Source organism: Lemur catta, chromosome 26, assembly GCF_020740605.2.
Source record: "Lemur catta isolate mLemCat1 chromosome 26, mLemCat1.pri, whole genome shotgun sequence".
Classification (NCBI taxonomy): Eukaryota; Metazoa; Chordata; class Mammalia; order Primates; family Lemuridae; genus Lemur; species Lemur catta.
Genome location: NC_059153.1, coordinates 7,399,876 through 7,407,934, shown reverse-complemented (window position 1 = coordinate 7,407,934; position 8,059 = coordinate 7,399,876). Strand labels below are relative to the sequence as shown.

General features: G+C 40.1%; 1 long non-coding RNA gene across 7 annotated transcripts; it reads right to left on the bottom strand.

Moving 5' to 3' along the window:
• Positions 1 to 4,735: 4,735 nt before the first annotated feature.
• Positions 4,736 to 8,059, bottom strand: LOC123627673. 7 transcript variants are annotated; one of them, XR_006731411.1, is made up of 4 exons: positions 7,932 to 8,059; positions 6,570 to 6,723; positions 5,727 to 5,810; positions 4,736 to 4,785 (listed from the first exon to the last, which is right to left on the bottom strand). It is a non-coding gene; the product is annotated as an uncharacterized LOC123627673 (long non-coding RNA). The 7 variants fall into 7 exon arrangements; XR_006731412.1 differs by lacking the exon at positions 4,736 to 4,785 and adding an exon at positions 4,918 to 4,948; XR_006731410.1 differs by lacking the exon at positions 5,727 to 5,810.

The following is an 8,059-nucleotide window of genomic DNA, read 5'->3' as shown; positions in this document are numbered from 1 at the left end:
TCCCGGCACTCTGGGAGGCCGAGGCGGGAGGATCGCTCGAGGTCAGGAGTTGGAGACCAGCCTGAGTGAGAGCAAAACCCTGTGTCTACTAAAAATAGAAAGAAATGATTTGGACAGCTAAAAATACATAGAGAAAAAATTAGCCAGGCATGGTGGTGCATGCCTGTAGTCCCAGCTACTGGGGAGGCTGAGGCAGGAGGATCGCTTGAGCCCAGGACTCTGAAGGTTGCTGTGAGTGAGGCTGACACCATGACACTCACTCTAGCCCGGGCCACAGAGCGAGACTCTGTCTCAAAAAAAAAAAAAAAAAAAAATCAGTTCAGTGATGAGCCCAATCGTGGGTTGAAATCTCTAATCAAAGTCGCCAGTTGCCACCACCGCCTCTCCCAGTCCATTGACCCCTCCTCTAACCGGGGCCTTTGGAGTCCTTGTTTTCCTGCCAGACGATGGCATTTCCAAGTAGAAGGACAGAAACATTCTTTTCTCACAGGCCCATGCCTGGCTTCTTTTGCTCTTAAATGAAAACACGGTTCAGTCACAACCAGCCCTACAGGCACATCTGCAAGCCGCAGCCCCTGCAGGTGTTACGTGCACATCCCTGGATGTCTCCTTGCTCCAACATGCGTCCCTCACCTGTTCCCTGAGCTGGTGCCACCCCCGTTTCCATGGTGTTTCTCAGGTGTCCTTTTCTCTGGATTTTTCTCTCGATCTTCTATTTTTGTGTCTCATTTTTTCTGTTTTGTATTTTTTTGCTTTGAACTATCTGTCTCCTCTCTTAGCACTCAGCTGGGCCCTCCATGCCCCACCTGGGTTTTCTCACGTTTTTTGTTTGCTTGGTTGGTTGGTTTTAGAATTTCGCTAAACTGCCTCTTAATTTTTTACAACTTTGTATCTCTGGCCATCCAAGAGGATCTGTACTCTTTCCAAAAGATCTCTTTAAAAGATTTACATGTTAAAGACGATCTCTTTCTCATTATCCTCCCTAATTCTTCACTTTTATTAAAAATATTTAAACACCTCAGAGCTGTATGTGTATTTTACGACCTAAAACAGTAGATGCTCTCATGGGTCACAACTCAGGCCACAGCAGTCACCTTTGAGAGGAGGGGCTGTGCCTGTAACATGTTCCATGATTTTGTTAACCCTCTCTTTGAACCTATCAATATTTTCCAAATAGATATACTAGTTTTTAACTCTATCTAGAGGCAATTAATCTTCCTGATACTTGAGTTGACTTTCACTAGATCTTCCAAGATGTGTTTATTAAAGAACATGACTGCAAATTCACTATAGATTTGTTCAGAGGCAGAATAATGTTACAGGCTTTGTCATTTTTTTAACGGAAACTTTGACATGTAAGCTCCAAAAGATCAGGGATTTTTTTTTTCTGTTTTGTTCATTGATACAAGAATATGCCAACCACCAAGAAAAGTATGTGGCCCAGAACAGGTGTTCAATAATTATTTGCTGAATGAATGATAAAATCTAGTCATTTTAAAGTTTTGCCATGTAGCCCTGTAAGGGTAATTTCATAAGCAAATAATCTACAATGCTTTGTAACTCTCTTTGCAACTGAAAGTTTAGGCCGCAAATACCGAGTCCATTTGTTCTGGTTTTTTTTCTCTGAATGCAATTCTTTACGATGAAGCCATGTGCGACCTTTCAGCCTTTTCCCATAAACTTGTGCACTTCTCCTGCAGTTTATTTCTTTTGCTTTAGCATTTTGGTTTGAAAAGCCTTAATAGTATCATTGTGTATCTTTCTAATAATTTGTAAAAGAAACAAGAATGAAACTTCTTCTAGCCCAAATCCCTAAGAAAAATCAAATATTTATACTCACCCAGAAATGTCTGTTATCTGTACCCTTTAATTCTTTTCTAGAATCTATTTTTTAAATGACAAACATTTTCATATTTATTCAATTGTTTAAACTGCCTTTGCCTATAAGCTTAGTGACAGTTTCACATGTGTATTTATTCAGCAAGAAACTGTCCTTCCACAGATTAGATGACTTTTATAGCAGTGATTCTGTATCGTGGCAGTCCGGTGCTCACTGATGCGGCATTTGCGTTTGTTCCAGGGCTCTCTTTATTAGACAAGAACAGTATCAGCAATCCGTATTTCTCCTTCATGGGGGCTAACATATTTTCAGCAAGGTTTCTAAATTTGCCCTCAAATTCCTTTTGGTGATTACGAGGAGTCCACAGGGAGGTGAAATGCCAGCCCTCGGAGCAAGGGGAAAGCCTTTCAAGGTTTGGGGTTTTTGTTTGTATATTTTGTTTTCTCTTTAAGTATTATGGCATGAATATTCACTTCATTTTCTGAAATCCTTGGGCTAGAACAGACCATCATAGTAATTTGATTCACACATATTCTCTTCTTCCACATCCTTTTAGAAAGACAAAACAAAACAAAACTCTAAATCATCTTAGTTGCTTTGGTTAGCACTAATTTCACAAATCCCAAGGAAGATTTATTGGCCAGAATCTTATTTCCTGATACATAATGAAATGCTATTAATAATTTCATTTTTATAAAGTGATTTCTACTTTGAGCATAATTCAAGGATCAAATCAGATCTCATTTTTTAAGCTTAGTATTTTAAGTACTTTCTCTTGCACTTTTAAAATACTTTCAAACTTACCAAAAATTTCTAAGAAGTGTACAAAAATATGTTTTCCTCAGCCATTTGAAAGCAAGTCATCACTGGGTGACTTAGTATGCATATCCTACAAACAAGGACGCTGTCCAATATGGCCACAAGATTGCCATCAGAATCAGAACGTGAACGTTGATTGATACAGTACTCCCATCTAATACTCAAACCCCATTCAGGTTCTGCCAGTTATCCTGTCAATGTCCTCCACAGAAAAAGGAATCCAATCCGGGATCATACGTTACATTAGTTTTCATTGTTTTTATTCTCTTGAAATCTGGGGCAGTTCCTCAGTCTTGGCCTATATGTCCAGAACACTCCAGAAGACCACCTGATATTCTGTGGAATGTTTCTCAGTTTGTTTTGGGCAAACACTTCCTCGTAGTTAATTTCAGGTTATGCATTTTTGGCAGGGACACCACAGATGGGGAGCTATGTGTCTTGTCATGCATATGGTCACAGTTTTGATTTTTCCCATTACAAAGGATTCTAACCTCAATCCTTTGATCAAGGTGGTATCTGCCAAGAGTCTCCAACGTGAAGTTATTCTTAGTATTTCCTTTAGTTGTCGCTAAGTATTTGGGGGGGACTATGGAATTATGTAAATATCTCATCTCTCATCAAATTTTCAGCCACCAGTTTTAACATCCATTGATATTTCTCATTTGAATTATTAATCATGGTTGTCAGATAGTGATTTTCTAATACCATAATGCTCTCTACATTTATTGGTAAGGCATTCCAATGTAAAGAAAAGCTTTGTCTTATACCCATTTATGTTTATTGGAAGTTTTTTTATCAGTATAAATTAATGATTCCTATTTGATGAGTTACAATACATTCTCATCATTATAAATTTTGATGTTGAAAGTGTCCTATATTTGATCAGTTCTCTGAGTATTTACTAATTTCTGTCACAAAAGAAATTCCAGGATCATCAATTTCACATCCCTATGAACATCACAAAAGACAAGAGAGAACACGGATTATTGCAATTTTTTGTAAAATCGACTTACACATGACAGTGTGATGTGTGATCTCTGGTGGCCTGTTCCCTGTCTTTCCATCTGGCTGATAGGGTGCAAGCCCCTTTTTGTCAGATTCCCCGCACTAGTTTTGCTAGAGGTGGTGCAGAATACCCTGAATCAAATCATGATCGGTTATTATCATGTGTGGGGTAACTCGATGTATTTATTAGAACTGTTTCTGAAAAACTTCTACTTAAGCTGTTTGATGTAAGTCTATTACATAAATGTCCAACACTATTTGCAACTCAAAAAAACTTTATTAAAAAAGAAGTAATTGTGCTCACTTCAGCAGCACAGACACTAACACTGGAACAAGACATGGAATACACAGGAGTTGACATGCTCACTAGGATGAAGTGTGAATTTGTGAAGTGTTCCATATTTTAAAAAAACAAAATGAAAGAAATAATTTTCATTAAGGGTTTTAAAATAAATAAAAAAGATGAGCTATAATTATTACTCACATGGACACCACCTATTCTCTAGCCCCCACCTTCCTAAACTCAAAATTCAAAATGAAAACCTTCAGAAAAAGGGGCCTTCAGGAACTTTCTATGGGAACTGAATGCAGAGCGCCCTCTAGAGGCAGCATTGAATTGATGCAATATTTCTAACAGCAAATGGACTATTTTTTTTTCTTTTTTCTTTTTTTAAAAATTTTTATTTATCTATTTTTTTGAGACACAGTTTCACTCTGTTCCCCGGGCTACAGCCTAGCTCATAGCAACCTCCAACTCCTGGACTCAAGCGATCCTCCTGCCTCAGCCTCCCGAGTAGCTGGGACTACAGGCATGTGCCACCATGCCCAGCTAATTTTTTTCTATAAATATTTTTAGTTGGCCAAATAATTTCCTTCTATTTTTTTAGTAGAGAAGGGGTCTCACTCTTGCTTAGGCTGGTCTCGAACTCCTGACTTCGAGTGATCCTCCCGCCTCGACCTCCCAGAGTGCTAGGATTACAGCTGTGAGCCACTGCGCTCAGCCAAGAATGTGATTTTTACAGAGCTTTGTCCATGGCTCACCTCTCACTGAGGCTCACACCAGCACCTGCAGCTGCACTTCATCTCTGCTTCGAGTTGGCTGCTCTGCCGGCACCGTCCACCTGGGCACACACGCAAGAAGTTGGGCTCAGGTGTGCAGCATCAGTACAGCAACCTGGCACATCAACAAAGCAAAGAGGAAATAAACAGGGATCCAGCCAAGAATGCACCTTGCGGGCAATGACAGAGTCTGTGTTTGTAAGAAATATTCCCCCATTCTCTGGGCTTTCATTTCAGACATGCAAAATACAATTTTGAGACATTTATTTAAATTATGAAACCACATACCTTTGGGTAAAACTTTAGAAATATTCATTCTTGCCCAAGGACAATGCTACTTTAAAAATTCTCTGAGCAAACTTTTTCTTTTCTACTACCTTTTTAAGCCACATCTGTCAATATTTGCAATTACTAAAATAATTCAGATACCTGAACTTAATCACCTAAAACCCACATACACAGAGTAATTTCTTTATCAAGTAATTTGTTTCTCCCCAAATAGCCAGGAGCAAACTTAAAGTACTAATCGAACACTTAAAGTACTTCTAAGTGTCCAAAGTGTTTAACATAACAGTTTGCAAAAAGTTGAAAACATGACCCTCATGCAAACATGAAATGAAGATATGTCTAAGATTTTATTGAACTCATTCATTAATGAGGTATCCAGAAAGATAAGAAGGCTCATTCAAGGAGCATTTGAAGAGCTGGGTGCTTAGGGGCAATTCAGTAAAGGAATGTCAGAATAAGATGGTTAGATTAGATACAAACCTGCCCTACACAGCAGTAAACCATAACCTTTGAGGTTATCTTTTCTCCCAGACAGCATTCTACAAGTTAACAATGCCTAGGCTCTAATCATCTAGTAAAATTTAAATAAACAAACCCTGGACGAGCGTGATAAAGGCATTCAAAGACGCTGCATCCTTTAGGTAATTTTTTAGAGACTCCTGTAAGTACAGATGCTTTTGAACAAGTAATAAACGTACGAGGGCTCCAAATATACCTGCAAATCATTCATGTGTCTTCCCCTGTCCTCTCTGCTTGCTCACTGGGGTGACAGGGCAGATTGTCACTTCCCAGTGTTAGTCTAGGGAAAAGCAGCTCACAGTCGTGGATCACGTAGGGAAACTTATTTTTGAAAAAAAGTTTCAGTGTCAAATTGGCTTAACCAACTACCCTGTTGGTAAAATCTGATTCATATTAATATCGTTTCTATTTACTTTCTGTGTTGATTTATTCTGTGAGTGAAGGGCAGGAAGGAGGGATTGCACCAAAGGAGGTTTGTGTCTATGTAAGTTTAAAATAAGCCGTGAATAAGCCACTTGCCAAACAGGGATTTACCGAATGTCACTCTCAGCTCGAGCTCTTAGCCCAATGGTATGGCTTCTATAATTCCCTGTTCACTTGCAATTTAGTAAGGAGGGCCCCTCAAATGAAGATTTTAGTAACTGTGTTTGATTAAAAGACCTATTTCTGCATTTTTATAGTTCCTCCATGGAAAAAAGAGAGAAAAGAAAGGAAGAAAGAAAGAAAAAGAAAGAAAAGAAAAGAAAAGGAAGAGAAAGAAAGAAGGAAGGAAGGAAGAAAGAAAGAAAGATTAAAGTGTGCTCTTACACCAAAAAGAAAAAAAAAGCCACAGTGAGATTGGATTTTAAAGGAGTCCTCATGACAGTAACTAAAGTTGGATCCGTGTGTTCCAACCTATAAGCAGGACAAGAACGTGATAAAAACTATAGACCTTGTCCTCAGAAAGAGACAATAAGCACATAACATTTTTTATTTGGCTTCATTAGTGATGGTTCACGGACCCCCTGAATCCTAACCATGGACCTGGTCAAGAACTCACCACTTTAAAAACCGGGGAGTTCCAGAAAGGAGGGGCAAGGGTGGATTCCCGACCCTCATCTCTTCTCTCTCAAGCTTCTCCTAACATCGCCTTTACAAGCCGCCTACATTGCAGCTGGAGCCACCAACAGGTTGTTTTCTTTAAACAGAAAGGCCTGTCAAAATGGAAAATCTAAAGCGAATTATTTGGAAGTGACACAGCCCTCCACGGTCCTGCTGAATTTATGGTTCCCAGCATCACTGCGAGCCCAGGGACAGAGTGAAAAGTCTCGGGCTTCAGTGTGACCGTCACCCTGCCCATCACGAGTGACGGTGGAGCAGGCACTTAGCCCCACTGACCCCCAAGTCTTCTCGCTGAAAAATAAGGATGAGCTCAGGCCAGAGCCCAGAGCACAGGCCACTGCAGTCACAGTTCTCGCTGCATCAGCCGGGCAGATTCAGGGAACACATCCCAGGGCGAGGATAATGTTAGAACTAACGCAAGGATTATATAGGACTGGTTCTGTTTGTGTTTAAAAGTTTGGTAGGGTGTTTCTCTTTCTCTATTCCACTGCAAACCTCAGGTCTTAGTGCTATATTCAGAGTATATAAACAAATGACACAATTAATGCATTTTTCTCGTGAGTTGTGTTTTTAATGAGAAAATTCCTCCGTCATGCCAACATGATAAAATGGGAAAGAAAAATCTGATTGGAGGAGAAGATCTGGTTTAAATCTCGGTGTTATCAGTGAACGGTTAAGTGACAGTGAGCAGTTCACTCTGGTTCTCAGCTACATGAAGCCACTGGGCTAGCTTCTCCTTAAGGTAGCTGCCAGATACTCTTCGGCTGTAATATAATATTTCCATTTGGCAGCAAGTAATTGCTTAGGGATTTGCTCCCAGGTTAATTGAAGATACACAACAAAAATGGTTAACACGGGCTATAGAATTCTACAGATCTGAGTTTGATCTTGGCTTGCCAACATTTCACAGTTGACCTCACCTAAGTTAGTAAGTTAGTTAACTCCCTACTCAAGTTTGCTTGTCTGTAAAAGGCAGGGACAGTGACTACTTCAGTGGGTTGTTGTACCCATTGAATAAGAAAAATGTATTAAAGTACCTGGCTCACTGTGGGTGCTCAGTTCTTGTCATTGTTATACTATGGAAATCTCTAAACTTGTCTGCGTCCTCCTTTCCCACTTTGCGTAAGTGTGCAAGTAAGGGAAAATCGAACTCTAATACTCTTTCGAAGGGCTTTTATGTCACAAACTAATGAAAACAAAAGAAGGTCAGAGTCTGGGAGCTTCTAGAGAGGTATCCGACACAAATAACACCTCCGTGTCATTCACGAGCTCGCTCCACCCTTGCATGATTTGTGATCACCTTTGTAAAATGTGACTTTCCCGTGTCCCCCTGGGCAGGTGTGAAAGCCTGGAGCTGGACAGCCAGATCCGGGCTCTGATTGAGAGAAATGCTTCTGGTGCAAAGCGGGTCACCACGGAGGCTGGGCC